The sequence below is a fragment of the Falco rusticolus genome, chromosome 5 (assembly GCF_015220075.1).
Source record: "Falco rusticolus isolate bFalRus1 chromosome 5, bFalRus1.pri, whole genome shotgun sequence".
NCBI classification, from domain to species: domain Eukaryota; kingdom Metazoa; phylum Chordata; class Aves; order Falconiformes; family Falconidae; genus Falco; species Falco rusticolus.
Genome location: NC_051191.1, coordinates 46,146,657 through 46,165,066, shown reverse-complemented (window position 1 = coordinate 46,165,066; position 18,410 = coordinate 46,146,657).

The window sequence follows — 18,410 nt, the reverse complement described above, 5'->3', positions numbered from 1 at the left end:
AAAACCGTGAGAGTCTGAAAATCAGTACCACTACATAAAAAAGAATTTTATAGTAGGATCAGGATAGGAATGAATATTTTACTGAAAGTTCAAATAAAATCTTAAATAATATTAAATAATATTAAACTACTATTTCAGTAGCCCAATCTGGAGGATAGGCCTCCCGTTCCTAGGTGTGTATTAACTTTTATTGAGCTTCCTAATGACTGCAAGGACTACCCACCCAGTATGAAGTCCAAGCTCCCAAACTCATAAAAATAATGTGTACATTGTAGAAGGAGAATGAGGAGTCACACAGTCATTCAGCAAGAACGCAAGCCTGGAGGTAGAGGAAGTCCGTCAGCTTAGTCCTCTGCTACAGATTTTTTGTGTGATCTCCAGCAGGTCTTGGTAGGCACCTGGGCTTCATTTCCCCTTCTGGAAAATGGGCACAAGGAGGGGTGGAAGAAGGAAGGCTGAAAGGGATATCCTAGCAGGAATTGCTCTAAGCTGAAGTTTGTGGGACACTCAGCAATTAGAGCAGTGAGTTGGATGAAAGCAACCTATTAAATTCTTTCTTTCCATTTTTGAAGACTGTCTCATACCGGTGCAGTTCATGGCACTACACGCAGATAGTGCAATACATGAGAAGGTGTTTTCTACCTCGTGTGTGAAAAGTGAAGCACTCCAATGGAGATTTGTACACACGTCCTTGCTAAATTCTTTATCTTGTGTTGGTATCTTTTTCTTCATTTACATGTGTTACTTTGACATCAGATCAAACATTTGGATGAGGTTTCACTTCCATATGAGCATTGTTTTGTATTGCATTAGATTTAATGATACACAGCCATCTTTGCTTCACTGTGAATGGTAGCTACATTTTAAACACATAACACTGGACTTGATAGGATTTTATCGGGGATAATTCTAGTCTTAAACTTCATAAATGCTGTTAGCTTCTCCATGGTAATGGTGCACTGTTAAATTGCACATTTGGAACCAGATGGCTCAGAAAATTGATAAGATGATACTAAATCTCTCACCTCTCAGTCATTGTTAGGTTGAATCCAGCCCTGGTTCAGAGTAACCAGAAGTTTTACAGTGACAGCTGTTTTGTGGCTTAGATGTTTCCAAGTGGCCAGGTGTCCACAACAGAAAAAATAATAATAAAAAAAATTACCTGCACAAATGCAGGGTTGCAGCAGAAGGAAGTTTATAAGCACTGAAAACAGAGTAACTTCTCTGATGGTTGGATATGTGTGTTGCAGAATGGAGTCTACACCTCTTTCTGGAGATGCCTAAAATGTCTAAATTCTGCTGCACCGCTTTGGTGCATTAGTGCCTGTTAGTAAGCTCCTGTAACTGAGTTATAGATTCACCTAAATGCTGTGCTGGTTTTGTCTGGGATAGAGTTAACTTCCTTCACAGCAGCTACTATGGGACTGTTTTGGATTTGTGCTGGAAACAGTGCTGACACACAGGGGTGTTTTAGTTGCTGCTGAGCAGGGCTTACACAGAGCCCAGGCCTGTTCTGCCTCTCACCCCACCCCACCAGCCAGCAGCTGGGGGGCACAAGAAGCTGGGAGGGGGCACAGCCAGGACTGCCGACCCCAACTGACCAAAGGGGTATTCCATACTCTATGATGCCACGCTCAGCACATAGAGCTGGGGGAAGAAGTGGGGGACATTTGGAGTGATGGCATTTGTTTCCCCAAGTACCCATTACACATGATGGAGCCCTCTTTTCCTGGAGAGGGTTGAACACCTGCCTGCCCATGGGAAGCAGTGAATTAACTCCTTGTTTTGTTTTGCTTGTGTGCGTGGCTATTGCTTTACCTATTAAACTGTCTTTATCTCAACCCACGAGGTTTTTCATTTTCACTTTTCCAATTCTCTCCCCCATCCCACCAGGAGAGAGTAAGAGAGCGGCTGCATGGTGCTTAGTTGCCAGCTGGGGTTAAACCACGACAAATGCGCATAAGATGAAACGCTGTAATGTTTTCCCTCCCTTTGAAATAAAGCTCTGATCTTTACAGCTTACAAGCTAGCTCCCTGATGAACAAATAGTTCATTACAGAAACAGTGTAGGAAAATATTTATAATGATAGGGGGATGCCAGGACTAAAGAAGCAGGATGATCTCCATGGTTTTTTAATAATTATTTTTTAGCATAGCATGACTGGTACAAAAGGGAAAGAATAGTCCCTATTCTGCAGATAGGGCCAGAAGGGACAATCTATCATTGATAGGAATTAGATATATATTTACAAGAAGGATGCATGGTATGATAACTAAAACAGTGATTCTGACTACTTACCATTAATACCAGGGGGAAACTTGATGCAGTGATTCATGTGGTAGCTGGAAACGTGGGAGGCCCACGTCCTTTTGCTGTGTTTGCCCAGAGATTCTTCTTGCATGTCTTTGACCCAGTCCCTGTGCTTCAGCTTCCTTAATGTAGAAGTGGGAGGATATTACTTCTATTCCTAAATGCAGCAGCATGAGTTACATGCATTCAGGTTTGCATATGAGTGCCTCACAGTGACAGCCCTGGCTGGAGCTCTGGCTCAACAGACCAAGCTCCTGCTAGACCTCTTAGGATAGAAAAGATTAGTGAGCCTGGCTGCATTTGCTTTGCATTGGTGTTCTTATTTCTTTTCTTTCTCACATGTCCGTGTTGATCCCACACAACGTGGTGATGGTATTGCCAACCTGCACGCACAACCAGCTGTGATGTCCTTACGCGGCACTGCCCGGTTTGGCCAGAAATGCCTCATTCTGAGCTGAGACTGCACGTCTCCTCCAGGGCTGAACCAGGAACAGGGATGTGTCCCTTCGTGCCTGGTGTTGCCCCTCTGAAGTCTGGAGCCAGAGGCACGCAGCTGCCTGGTGTAGCCAGCAGACAAGGTGCTGCTGCTGAGACGAGTATGAGTGTAGGCAACAGCAGCCTGATCTGCAAGTTCAACTTGGTGTCTCCTCTCACAGGGAAAGCATGACTTTTGTACTGGGCACTACCAATGGAGTGAGTATCAAAGTGGTAAATGTGGCACGAAGGAAAAGATTGCACTCTTCCCAGCCATTTGAGAATAATTATATACCGATTAATTGAGGAAGATGGCATCTGACACTGTCAGTATTCTGAAGTGTCACATACTAGACCCCAAAAAATAAATGAGACACATATTCATTTTAATTAAAATGCTATCAAGAGGTGCTGTTCACCAAGAAGCACTTTAACAATAATCTGCTTTAGAAACAACCAAGCAAGTCAATTTATCGAACTGAACTAAAAAGCAAACCCAGTAACAGCTGCCCACTGAGCAAGTATTTGATTTTTCAGCTTTCTCTGATTAGCAGAGGGAGGCGTCCCCTGAATATTACAGATCTTTGCCTTCTTCCTTACTACCTCATGGTAACTTGTAGAAACTGTCTCCATGGTGCAATCAGCATTTGCTCATCAAACTTTAAAGGGAGCTTTCCTAGCAGATCCAACTTGAAAGAAAACATTTATAGAGAGATGGTTGCCAGGTACCGTGATTTTCTTTCGTGCCCCAGCTGTTAAAATCTTTGTACAGGATGGTCCATTTTCCTTGGAGATCTGGCTGTCTTTCCCACAGAGGCTAGTGCACAAGGTCTGAGGGTTGCAAGAGGCTACTTGCAATGAAAAATGACACGGTTGCACAAATTTACCTTTTAATGTTAGATTCATTAACTTCACTCTCTTGGATTGATTACTGTGCGCTAAGGAGCGTTAAACTAACCAGAGATTTCCTGAGAAGTATTCTGCCTTTACAGGAGGTCTCAATATGGGCATAATGCTGGCAATGACAACCTGGTTACTGCTTGTACCAGGAGCACCGGGAGGTTTGATGCGCTGCGCTCTGCTGTCAGCATCAGAAAGAACATCAGCCCTGCTGCAGCCCTAACCTCTGCCTGGGCCACGCTGGGGGGCCACACCTGGCTGCTGCCTGGGGCCTCTCTTTGCTGTGCCTGTACAATAAAGCTGATGGTCATTTAGCCCCATAAAATTTGCAAAATCCCTTTGCATCTTCCCTTTGATGTGGGTTGGTGGAAAAGGCCAGCCCCTTTGCTATGTGGGCAATAGGCATGGAAATGCTTCATCATACTAGAAACGGGCCTTATTTCAGAATAAATTAAAATAGTATCACATAAATAAAACAAAGTGGACTTATATGTTCAAAGGACAGCAGGTTAGTTCTCTTTTCACAGGAAGGAGTTCAAAGCTTTGGGTTCTTCCTGAATCCATCAGTAAGCAAGATGCATTGGTTTTCTTGGACGTGGGGTAACATACCAGGTCCTGAAGCCATCCAGATGTCTTTCTAAAAGCTCTGTTTTAATGGTTGTGATCCAAGAAGGAGTTTTTATGGCAGTTCTGCCAACTTCTGTCTGACAGAACATTTTAGGTGGGAAAATGAATCCTGTCAAAAAGGCACTGATGCCTTTTAAGCCCTACTGTGGACAGTAGACACATCTGTCACTTACTGTTCAGGGGGCATGCCATGTTGAGCAAAACTGAAAGTCAATGAGAGTTAGTGTACTTCAGTCATTTCGAAAACAATATCCAGTGACTACTGGTCCAGAAGTTCATCCATGAGTATATTTAGGGTGGAAAGAACAGTAGCTGCTACTGAAATGGAAAAGGTTGATGTTAAAACTGATTTTAAAGGTTTCTTATTTTTTCATGTTGTTAGTCAACATTCTTTTTAGAAATCTATATGTTTATGAAGATAAGCATTATATGTACATCATCTACTCTGCAAACACAGTCTGAGACAGTTGCATTTTCTTGTGAAACATTTTGTAAGAATTGGCAGGAAATGAAGAAGTGAAAATCAAAAGGAATTGTTACAAAGAACTTTAAAGTATCTTTTAAAAAAATGAACTTCAGCACAACATTTTCTTATCTTTTGACAATTTAAAAATAATTGTATTGGCACTAGAACATTTGCAATTATTTCCAGTAGAGGAGTGGCAGTGAGTAGATAGTGGAACTCTTGAAAGAATTAACATGATGTAACCCCATTATGTCTGATCTGCAGTTCATCAACAGGGAGGATTCTTGGTTCTGTAAGACTATTTTGCTAGCTAAGTGTAGCAGTATCTTCAAACATTAAATGCTAAGATAAAATAACACCAAGAAATCAGTGTTACTTTCTCCACCTGTTGTTTTGTGAGACACGAGTGACTTTTCACTTGTTTGCACTAAAGTCTTTTGAAGGTCCTTTAAAAAAAGTTATGTTTAGAGGTTTGTAAGCTGATGTGTTTCATTTTATTTTTGAATTTGTGCTTCTTGGTGTCACTTCCCATGGATATCCTGATCCAAGTGCAGTGGCCAGTTCATTTCCCACATACGTGCATTTTATTTTTAGGACCAATGGGTGGTTCCTCGCCTAGGGTGCTGGATGGAGCGTGGCCCAGCAGACCCTCAACCCTTCTTCAGCCTGTGGGGTTGGGGGTCCAACCCAGAGTTAAAACCCTTTAGCTTCATCAGAATAAACCATAGGTGTGAGTACACAGCAGTTCTGTCACAGGATGATCTCTGGTGCAGTGATGCCACCTTACCCAGCTTACATGGCAGTAAGTGGAAGGGTAAGATGATTTGACTCAGAGGAGGCAGTAGTCTGTGGTCCCAGCGGTCACTCCTGGCACAGGACAGGAGTTGGTTTGAATGCGTTGCAGATGGTGTTTTCCTCCTACCCTCAAGAAAGGTTTGACTGCTTAAACCTGCCTGATTATAATTTGGAAATGATAATCAGAAGTAGAGCTCACTGACATCCAGACTATTTATTTCATTTTTCTGCATTTTTGTGTGATGACTTACCTAATGTTTAGCAAAAACTCATAGGAATTAATCAGGCCTGTTGTTGAAAATCAGTGGCAGCAAAAGTTATGTAAACCCTGAAAAATATACTTGGCATGTGAGAAGAACAGCCCATGATAGATTTGGCATTTAAGGGCTCCATTTTTAGTTGTTTCTAAGTATGGCAAGAGTAGGGAACTTTGGTGGCTTAGCCAGACATTCAGGATGTAAGTGCTGTTGACAGTAAACACACAGACTCAGATCCAGGCACGGGTTCTGCCTTTACAGGATCTTCCATTCCTTTCTACATGTAGCATAATATAAATTTAATAACATGTATCAGTGTGTTTGGACTTTAAAGGTATTTTTTTTTCTTAAAACATAAAATAATGGTAAGCCATCTTAATTAAATAGCAAGGCTATAATCAAGTGTTGTTTTCTGCCAAGAATCTCTTCAAGAGGAGTGAACCTCTGGTTTTTGGTTTGTTGGTTGTTTTTTTGGGGGTTCGTTTTTTTTTGTTTGTTTTCTTTATGGATGAGAAAAAAAACTTCAGAGGATAAATGGCCTTCAAAATTGTCTTATGCCAGTGTGTGGAGATGAAGTGTGTGTGGAGGAGGAGATGAGACCATTGAGAATGAGGACTAACAATAATCAGACACTGGTTTACTAGAAGTGCTTTGAAGATGATCACACTTGTCCCTGCCCCCAGGTGCACGATCACTGTGCTACCAATGCAGTTCTCCATCTCAGTCCTGAGCAGTGACTGTGGTCATGCGCCTGTTTGCCCTGCAGCAGCATGTGGCCTGGTCACATGAAATGCTTCTTGTGTAACTCATAGAGGTGACGAGGTATGAAAAAATCTAAAAACATTGTATTCATAACTTTTTTATTTTAATGCATTTTGGATCTCAGCAAGGAGGGGTAATCTGTGCGTGTTCATTGCAGCCAGGAATAGCTTTCCAGAACTTGTCTAGGGAACAGATGCCCACTAAACAGTACTGAATGAAAACATCCAATACACATTGACTGCTTTTATTACGGTAAGTTCCTATATTACCAAGAAAACAACACCCAAAGTGATAGTAAATGTAAAATTGTCAACATTCTCCATCATTCATATAAGCTGTGGCAAGAAAGTATGGATTGTAACCATGATGAACTGAAAACAGTATCGTAATAACTGGAATTTACTCGTTACCTGTGGAAGTGCCGCTATTACAGTCTACTAAGAGTGTAGCTGGAGGTGTAGGCATGCTCTGAATGCACAAAAAAGCTTCAAGATCAGACATCTTTCAAACATACTTCTGGAAACTGCTTCTCTTTGTCTTGGTTTCTCCAGTAATGCTAATATATTTAGTTAGAGTCAAGCCAAATGTTATTCCCTCTTTACTGCTAGCCCTTTTCCCAAGTATCTCATTTTCTCCATGCTTGTGGGTTTTTTCTAGTGGCTTGATCACCCTCCTTGTCTTGGGGCTAGTGGAACATAACATACCACTTGGTCATAACATCATCACTTTTTAATATGCATTCGCAGCCTGGGTTGTCAGCTACTGAATCCACAAGTGGGCCAGTATATTTTTTAAAAATATTTTCCTCAGTTGCTTCGAATCAAAGCTTATTTAAAATCATGGGCAAGTATCTATGCTGACCACCTGGAATTCTTTGGCAGACATCTGGTGTGAATAAATGGTCTCAGCTTAGTGCCAGCCTTCGGTTTCCCATTTGCACTTGTCTGATGTACTTTTGAAGATGGAAGTGGGAATAGCTCCATGTGTGCTATTCTCCTGGTGCACTGAAGCAAACTCTCTCATTGTTTCAAACTACTGGGGAAGAGGCACTTGATTTTCTGTTTATAGATGTGCCAAACTAACTTACCAAATTTCATGTGCTGTCGACTGAAAGGTTCATCTTCTGGAAGATCTTCTGGTTTAGACTGTCCATTTCAGGAGAACTAATTTCGGAAAAAGTACATTTTAGGAAAAAAGAAACTAGGTTCTTAACTGGACATGACACCAGATGCGTAAACACTAGTTTCTACCTAGCTTTAGAGAAAAATCACAAAACAGTGAAAAAGAGCACAGGAGTTAAACCATGACCTGAAGATAAGATGAGAAATAAATCTCATCTGTGCAGCAGAAACATTTTCTGATATTTCTAATGTTTCTGCAACATTATGAATAACAAAAAAGCATTATGCAACTTTTGCCCTTATAACAGCATGTATTATATTTATTTCATACAACAATCAGCACAATTTAACTAACTTTCTCTTTTAAGAGTCAAAATTGGTTTAACTATGCTCTTTAATAAATAGGTTTTTTTGTTGAATTTAACATTATCTGTCACCAGGGTTAAATAAGAGAAACATTGCCTACTGGTAATACAATGGAAAGCTTTAATCTAAAATCAATGTTGTTTTAAGGACAATTTACTCTAATTAGATTGAGATGGTAACATGACTGATCTCTCAAGAAGTACATTAGCTTTCTATATATATGCAGAAGTTTAGTAAATGTCTTGTTAAAAATGAGAACTCACCTCAGATCAGACAATTTGAGTTGAAAAGATTTGGTTTGCTCCTGGCTGACTTGGTGATATCAGTAGCAGAGTTTCTCACCTACAAAGAATCAGATTCTTCCCTGGTCTCTCATTCATTTATGTATTTGAGTGATTTAGATTTAAAGATAATCTGGTATCAAGCAAAAAGATTATGTCAGTGCAGTGAAGTTGCTGTCAATTGTGTTGTGTCCTTAGTGCCTTGCCTGGGCTGCAGGAGAATGTTTTTTTGGTTTATGGTGATTCTTAATGATGTGATATAAAATAATATCGGTATAGTACTGGCTGTAACTTGTGGCAGACTATCTGAAGGTAGGTATCTGAATACACTGGTGAAGAGACTGATGGCAGAAGCTTCTTTCTTAGGATATCTACTTTGAATAAAACCCTTGTTCAATGGTGAAGACATGATTTGTATGTGTAAGTGATGAAGATGAAATAAAATCTATGCATTCCGTAGATGTTTCTGGTGCAGTAACAGAGCGATTCCTTTACCTATGAATTACTGGAAAAAAAGAAAACAGGCAAACAGCTTCAAAACAAGGACATAGAGCTCACCAGAATTAATAATTTTCTGTGGTATGCAGAAAAATGCAGAAAAGCGACTCATTTTCTACAAGCCATTACAACCTTCATAAGCAGAGAAAATTGTTCAAAGTCCTGCCCAAACCCAGGGACATGATCAAAAATTGTGCTGCAAATGAAGGGCATGGTTTTATTGTCATAAGTTCTGTAGGTGACCCAGATTTATTAGCCAAAGTCATTGACTGACTGACTGACACTGGATCAGTTTTAAAGCTTTCTTGTTCAGGCATAATTACTCATGAGTACTGCAAGGATGTGCCCAGCTCTCCTCCCAAGTACAGGAGTGCAGAGTATGCACCTTAGCATCTTTGTGTTCTAAAGGTAATTTTTTCAACTACATATACCTTCAATTAAATATAGAGGGCAACACTGAAAACCATAAGTTATATTCAGTTCTAAAAGATGGTGCTCAAAGTTATGTATCAAAGATTCAGTCAATGAAAGAAAAAGCAATGTACTATTGCTCACAGCATGGCAGAGGGAACATGACTGAATTTGTTGACTGCAAGTTCTATTTGCATTTATGATTGAGTTTTGGTAGCAGGTGGTTGTTGAACATACCTTAATAATCAGCCCTTGAATAGTTTCACAAATATACTAAAACCCACTACCACATTTCGGTATGTAACTTGTTGAGTAGATTATAAATAGGCCAGGAGACTGATCAAAACAAAGCCTTGATGGAGAAAGTGTGTAAGGATTTTCTTGAGTTTTTAGTGAACATTACACCTGAGCTTAAGTATCTCTTCAATCTCCGTAGGGTCAGAGGAAGAGAATCAATGGAGAATGTGACTCCAAATGTTCTGAGAAATGAGGTGGAAAGGGCAGAAATGAAACCAGTTTCAAAATCAAATTGCTATAGCATTCAGAGATAATGATAACCTGCTAATACTCTGACAATAAAAAAGCAGATAAGCAGTGCTACCTCTTCCTGCCTTTTCTTTGTCATCACATAAATAAAGAAGTATCCTTATCTCACCGGATATTTAAAATGCTTAGACATTCAGGGACAAAACCAGAAACAGTCGTGTAAGTGACACTTATGGTGACAAACAGTCAATTGAGACAATGCTTTGGCAGGGAAAAAGATTTTGCAGGACACCCAGCTGTTTTTATTCCTTAATGCTCCCCAAACCTTTTAGGTTAATAAACATTAACATCACTCCATGTTAATACTGCTGTGACATTCATCTCCTTTCACGTTGTCTCGGTAGCATTCGTAACAGAGACAGTCTAAACCATCAGACTAAATGATGCCACCGGAGATGTCTGTTTACTCTTTCAGCCTTCACTGCAGAGCTCTGATGGATGAAAGACCGCCTTCTAAACTGCAGATGGATCAGACCCTGCTCTCCTGGTCGATTTGGTTAGCCTTAGGGACAACTAATCCTCAGGTGGAAGTTAGATCCGTAATACACCTTCCCTTGCTGTGCCTCCTTAGGGCTGTCTGCTTTAGGAACATTAAAGTAACAGCAGCTGCTGGTGTAACTCCACATCTTTGGGTTCAGCTCCAGCCTCTTTGGCACACAGGCTGTGTGACCTTGGGACATTCTCTTAATCTCTCCATACATTATCCTTTTTCTCCTCTTTTGTCAGTTTTGATTGTATTGTCTCCAGGGCAGAATAGCCTGTTGCTTATTACAGTGTGAGGGTATCCAGCTACTATTGTTATGCAAAGCTAATTATGTAGCGAAATTATTAATACTAAATGACTTATGTTGGTGGAAATTTAGCATTTAATGACTGTTCCCTGTTTAAAAATATATTTTCTGTCCAGTCCTTTTCATAGCGATTTAAGGCAAAAGGGCATGGAGTTGAAGCCGTAGTGGTGGGGGGAAACAATAGCAGCTGCTGGGCTTTTCAGCAGGACACTGAAATCAGTTGGGACTGCGCCCTTGTAAGACTGAGCCTAAAAATTTTACCACTTAGCCTAGAATTTAAGCAGTATCTGTCTCAGCTACTTACATGAACTTCCACTGAGGTCATAAAACAGTCAAATGGTGGTCCAAGTTCACCTCTCATCCTGGCAAAGCGACAACTCAATGGGTCATCACCACCTTTTCAGCCATCAGCAAAAGCTGCTCTCCTCTTCTAGACATCTTTCCTGACCTTCTGGCAAGACAACCCTGGTTATGTATCTGACTGGCTACTTTTTGTGTTTTCCTGAACCCATTTCCACAGAGACCAGAAGAAATTTGAGAAATGTTTTTTACAGACACAGACTCTTGGACGGTGGTAGTGGGGAGCATCACTGGGTCTGGAGCTTTCCTGGGTGCACTCTTCACTGCCTGGGTGTTCCCCTCATGTCCCTGTTGTTTTCCTTCATTTCTCTATTGTGCAATAGAATATACTACTTTGCAATTATTGACAAACAAATGGGATAGGTTTGAATAAAATGTCAGTCTCAGTATCTGATGAAGTAAATGTGCAGGCAAGTGCCATTTCCTGGGGCTCTAGTGCCATAAAAAATGAAGGAAATGTTACTTCTCAGTCCTACTGATATTTGCAGCCTATCACTACCTTATGAGCAGAAGCGTGAGAAATGTTAACGGGGGTAAACCACTGCTGGCCAGAGCTTCCTCTGGCATTGTGGTGGGTGTTGAAAATAATGCACCCTCTGAGCTGACCCACTTAAAACTTTTCTTTCCTTTGATCAGTGCATCTAGCAAATCTTAACTCTTAATAAATTTCTGCTGCCAGTAACTGCTGGCCTGCCAATGCACTCACACCCATGACTGAGGAGGCAATTGTCTACTTCGCAACTGTAATTCAGCTACGTCTTTTTGAAAGTTAGCCACAATTGTTTCTTGGGTTTTTGGTGCACTTTTTTTTTTTTTTTAATGTGCTTTCTGCAATGCAGCTGTGTCTCACTGGCAGTCAGAAGTGTCTGTAAGCTACTTTTTTTTCCTCTTGTTCAAGTATTCATTCTGCATCTGCCATCTCTGCAACAGGGACTGTCCAATTTGCAAGTGGGCACTGTTCCATCTGAACAGACGGGGAGGAGTGGAGACAGACAAAAGATCATATGGAGTAGTCAGCTAAAAAGTGTGGCGGTGAACCTGATCAAGTGGCGCGGATTTTTCTTTATTAGTTGGGGTTTTTTTTAGAAAATCCTTCACAAATTCCTTTACAGGACAGCCATCAACACAATTGACCGTAACACCGCACCCTGAACGAATGTAGGGTTTGAAAACTGAGTTTCACCTCCCCTCTCAGACTGTGATTTCTTGTTCAGGGGATTAAATGAAAAAACTCTACTTTCTGTATTTGGTTTCCATGCCTGTGTCTGAAGTGTATTCAGAAGAACTCTTTTCAGTGGTCGTGACATAAAGGCTTATACAGCAGTATGAAGAACTGATGTCTAACTCTGTAACTTTTCAAAGTGGAGAAAAGCTTCCCAATTTTTAAGCTAGTTACATGGCTGATTAGATTGGAATCTAACAGATTGGAGTCTAACAGGTAACTTAGAAATTAACCCGTGCCTCTGCTTATACTATCACAATTTTATCTGGACACAAAGCTTAGAAAAGTGTTTCATCTAGAGCTGGGGTTTTTTGCTTTGTTTTACAGTATTTGTTCTGAGCTTTTCAAAAACCCTTTCTGTTTTAAGTTGCACAGTGTTAAGTGTCATAGGGTACATAAGGTTTTAAGAAAAATAACCCAACTTCTATTTCTTGTCTTTTTCATTTCCTTGCTTTTCTTTTGAATCCTAGCCAGTTCGATCTCCTCTTTCCTTTGCCCTTCACTAAGCAAGCACAATTTAATCAGATTTATTGAGAAATACGAAAACAGAAATTGAGAAACAGAGAAGAAAAGCAATGCAGCATGGTTACAAGTTACTAGTGCATCTCACAGCCAATGTGAGCACGTTTTGGGGGACTCTTGTTTCCTCATGTAATCCTGTGGGCTACTCTAAATTGATAAGTCAAGTAAAGTTTCGGGTGGACGGATTAAAATACTTTCCTTCTTTCTTTTTTGGCAAGGGTTTGCTTTGTCTTTCCAGAGCTTTTGGATGAAAACCTGTTTTTTTGGTTCTTAATGGCCTACAAAATCTCCACTTTGGTAGATTGTAATGACCTAAATTTGTGTGTTTGTGCATAGCATTTACGTTTCCAACAAAAATATATTACAGCCTGTTGCACTCCTCTGTTCTCTAAATTTGACTGCTCTGTACAAAACTGTGCTCCTTGTCACTGTATCTGATCATTGATAAATGTAACAGGTTGTGGTTTCAGAATTTTCAGCACTGCACAACTTCAAAAAAGGTTGCTGGCAAAAATGAGCTGCCTGGGAAAGAGAGAATTTATCCCCAGGTGAAATCCTGCATTGGTAAGACAGGTAGTAGAGCTGGTCCCTGATTTTTTGAAACTCCAGACCTTGGTGCATACATCGTTAGGGGGGCAGCTCCTTTACCATACCTTAAAATGGCTTTTTTTTTTAAATTAAACTCAACCTTTTTATTTTACTGGGTTAATTTAGAACCCATTACTTAAAACAAAACAAAACAGATTTTAGCAGACTTTACGATACTAGTCCCTTCCTTCCTGCTAAAGTTTATTAACTAGGTGGGCTTTGACAGCCCTGAACCGTGGAAGTGTTGCCTCATTGTGTGTCTCAAATGTGGCATATTTCCAAGTTCCAGGCCTGTGCCTCTTTTTTTTCTTTTTTTTTTTTTTTTTTCAAATGGAATTTTGGTCATCCAAAATCGAAGTTTTGTTGTTTTTTAGTTCTTCTAAAAAATTGAAAATGTAACTTGAATGCACCTTGCAGGCTTAATAACCTGACCTGAGAATTAAATCAACCTGAACATTTTTAGGAAATCTGACAGAGTGGAATCCATACTCTCTTGAAATCAAATCTGCCATCTACTTCACTGAGAATAAGTCTTCATCTCAGATGTTTAAGATGAATTAATGACTCCTGAAGGTCATGTCTTTATGTGTGATTTTTAAATGCTTGGAGCTGGTATGTCCACAGTTTCCTTAAAAAGTTTCCCTCATATTTTCGGCCAGCTGAAAAAAGAATTTGCCCACCATAATGGAATGTAAGAAAATATGCAGATACTGACCCTTAACTACCCAATGTTGTTCTCTTTTTATATCAATTCTGGGCAGCTGTTGCAAAAAGTGGTAGAATATCTTCTCTTTCCCAGATGCAGCAACTGAAGACTCTTCCTCTTTTGACTGAAAGAAGACTTTTTGGCTGTATCGTCTGCTAACTTGCTGAGCTTCTGAGCCTTTCATCTTAATTTCTTAAGAGAGCTTTGCAATTGTCATTTGTATTTTTGACTGACTGTGTTTTGATATAGTGATTCCATGGCCTTTGAACAGCTAGTATAAAAACTGATATGTGGGGGCCATTAATGTAGATTTGAAACCTTGGCATTCCAACCTTAGCATACCAAGCATAACTGATTTCAGATTTACACTATATCATTTGTCTCAGCTGCTGCATCCCTCTCCATCAATGGGCATGTAAGCAGTAAACTTCAAGGAAGATGTGGTTTTGTTTTATGTATCCTGGTGCATTTTTCTTCCTTTCTCCATCTTTCCATCAGTTCCACCCACACATTTTCCAGGTTGCTTCAGATTATAATGATGTCAAGAATCCATTTTATTTTTGTTGAATTGACTAGGCAATGTGCAAAAGTTTGGCAGCTGTAATTTGGAGTTTACAGAGTTTCTTGTGTGTATTGCAGTCAACAAGGGAACAAAACAATTTAGTTCTCAACTTGCATGATAAAACATACTATTCTGCGGTAGTATGGCCAGGCAATTCGTGGTATACATCCAGTAACACAGTCTCATTTGTTAGAAATACGTGAGCTGTATCTGTTGCTACATAGAGATATCAATAGTTTCATATATATAACTATATAAATAAAAAAATATCCAGGAAGTCAGTGCAGATTATAAAAACCCCCAAACATTCCAGAAAGAAGTTTGACAGAGAAGATCAAAATATTTTTGCAACCTTGCCAATGCAACACCAGAAGCCCTGCCCACTGAAGAGAGATTTTAATATGTTGTATTAATACAGGTCTAAGAAACAAAGAGGTTTTGTTTCTTAACCCACTGAAAACAAGAAAAGTCTCCTTCCAGCCTAGCAGTGACAAAGCTGGAAGACAAATCCTTGATCCCTTGGGAACTGCACAGGTACTGTCATTCTTGCAAGCACCAGGCTTGTCCTGCATGGTGAGAAACGTGTTGTGACTGCTGCTTTGTATCAGAAAGCTGCAGCTTAAAGGCTCTTGGCTTATAGTCATGAAAGGGAGGACATACACCTTTCTTGCACTACTTCTGTATCAAAACATGTGCTGGGGAATAGTAACAATATGCTCATTTGTACATAATGCATAAAAGGCAGGAATTTTCTCACAGTACTTTTGCTTTTGGAGGTGTTTTCAGAAGAGCAGTGGATGATTTTGGACTGCAAGTCAGATATTTCTATGTGTTGGCAGCTGCTAGTGCTGGGCAGGGGGCAGCGGGGAGGGAGCAGCAAATGTTTTCTCTCGAACCTTGTCTCTAGTTCACACCAATACTGGATGGATGTTCAGTAACATCATCACAGTCATGGGGAAGAAACGGAGCTGAATTTGACCTGTTTCCACACTGAATGTTACAAGCTGAGCTGTCAGTAGTACATCATGGGCCCCAGTTTTATACTATTTGGGGCTACTCATTAAAGCAGCTCAACACTGTAGAAAGCTACCATGGTTACCAGATTGGCAGTGATTTCAGCAGCACACATAGAACACTGGCCTTGGTGTGGGCTGGCAACATTTCATCTAGGGGTTTGGATGGGGCTTTTCAGTCCTGGTAGAGGAAGGGAGTAGAAATTTGATGTCCTGGCTCAGCCTATGTTGAAAGCAGACTCTTCATGGAAGGAGGAGAAATAACTGCAATAAGAAAGTTCATGATGTTATTCATGAATTTGAAGAGTATCATAACTTCCACCACTCATTTTGGAATAGCAGTCATTTTATTTTTACTGTCAAAAATGGCCTAATGAAAGACTGGAGGCTCTTCACAGGCACTGAAATTTCGGGATGTAGATATGGTATTTTTTTCTTATTCTTACTTTCTTTGCAGGGCAAGACACCACCAGGTCACATTATGTCTAGATGCAGGATTGTGCAGTTTGCTTATATGCATATTGGCCCTTAGCTCCTTTATTTATTAGATGTTATTATTAGATGGAAGGGCACTGCAGTGGAATCTATGGATATTCTTCTTATATTTATGAGAGGACGATACATAGGATCATTGGGAAGCGGCTAGGCGTAGAAATCAGGGTAAGAATTTAGGACCAAGAGGAAGGTACAAGAAAAGAAAGGGTAACCCAGGAGTAAATACATTGCAACTGCAGAAAATGAAAGAAGCAGTGATGGCCTTCACAGAATATGGTCAGTCAGATGGTGCCTAAATTATTAAAGATTTGCAAATACACTGGCATGTTAATACAGCAGGAGACAATAACCATGACTGCAATTAGAGAAGAATTAACAATATGGAAGTACCCCAAGAATTTAAAAAGGAAAACAAGGTGGTATGTTTAGCAGCTGGTGTGCACTGTTGGTTATGGTTCATTAGGTGATTTGGTTGCCTGGTACTCCAAAAGCAGATTAGGAGGAAGTATCTTCTGGTAATGCTGTGGATTGGGGATAGTGTTCCTTAGGCTTTCCCTTCCTCAACCTGGTGTTTAGCACAGTGAGGAGATGATGTCCTGTTCTTTCTTTAATCTCTGCTAAATTGTTGGAGCCCATTAGAGGGCTAAACCCAGGATGAAGGGGTGGAGATTGGCAGTAGAGATACACAAAAGGAAGATGACCCATACTGGATGAGTCACTGCCTACACAGTTCCCAGATTCACCTCTTCTTCTAGAAGTCAGGACAAAGTGCTTGCTCATTTAAGTAGAAACAGGATCTGAACTCTATGCACTTTTAGTGCCTTATATATGATTTGGTCAACATTCCTGTAATATTTTGGTCTGGCTAACAACAGCAGCCTTAACAATACAACTTCTAAATTCTAATCTAGCTTTTATATGCAATAGAAAGAAGCAGAATATTATTTAGTATTACTTACAAATAAAACTCTTATGTTTCGTCTTTTTAATCAGAGTTTGTAATGTAATGGTGATACCTTTGAAAACATACCAGCTCCACAACAGTAAGCGGTAATCATAAAAGCACTTTCAGATTCCAATTGTTCTCATTCTCACAATTTATAGCCTAAGAAGGCAATTGTTGTATAGGTTGGAGAAGAATCTGAATACCCTTTAAGTCTAGCCAGGTTTCTCCTGCATATTACTTTTTTTATTATTATTTATTTATTTTTTTATTATTATGTAGCTATTAGCCAGAGCTTTATTTCCTTGAATGCTACTTTCTAGGTAATGAAAAGAATGGCATCATTTGTCCATTTATAGAGGATAACATAAGCTGCACAAACCTAGATAAAAATAATTTTTTGTGATAAATAGAGGTTGTCTTCTGTTTGTGAAATCTATGTGAAGTAGATTGTCTTCCAATTTGAATTAATGTACCCTATCATTCCCCGCCTACCTACACTGGATTGTCCCCTTTTCAAGACATACAATAGCAATAAAATTGCTGCAGTTTACACTTCTTCTGCAGGGCAGCTCCCATTCACTCATTCCTATTTCTTTTTCCAAGATGTGTCAATTCTTGTTCTTCTGGTTCATACTGCCCTATATCACAGTGTAAGCCCCATCTCACACAGAATAGGAAATGAGGAAAAATATATTGCTTCCTACTACTATAGATACCAAGTTTCATTACCTTTCTCAAGCACCTGAGATTTCTCATTCTTTGTTTTACACTCCTGGCCACTGATTATTCTTTTTTAAAACAAACAAACAAACAAAAAAAAAAAACCAGGGGAAAAAAAAAAAAAGAGGTGCAGTTGCCTCTAAAAGAAGCAATTTAAGAGCTTTTTCTTAAAATAAATACATAAATAAATTCTTTTTAATCAAAACTCCTAACAACCCAAGTTCTGGTACCCAAACTGAATGGCAGATATGACAATACTTTTACTGCTTTTTATGGTGAATTTCAGAAATCTTAGAGGCTTTACAAGTATCTTCATTAGCAATTTTTTCCATTTTTACCCTCTAGTTCTGCATAAGGAAGGTTTTGCTGCTTCCAGCTGGACTCTGTGCCTGGCTAGGGAATAGCTTCAGGCAGGTTGGTCCTTCCCTTGCTTTCTGGAGAAGTGAGACTGGCACAGTTGCCTTTAAGCTGAGATGGCTGACTTTGTGCTGAAACACCAATGGAGCACTCAAAAAGCCATATTTGATCTTCCACAGGAGGTAGTGGCTGGCAGTATCCCCTGCCAGCCATGCCCAGTGGTGGATGTGGCCACAGCCAAGGTACATTGGGAAGCTCGTTGGGCTGAGCTCCAGCACCTGAGGTGGGGCCGTACCTGCAGGATGCTCCCATG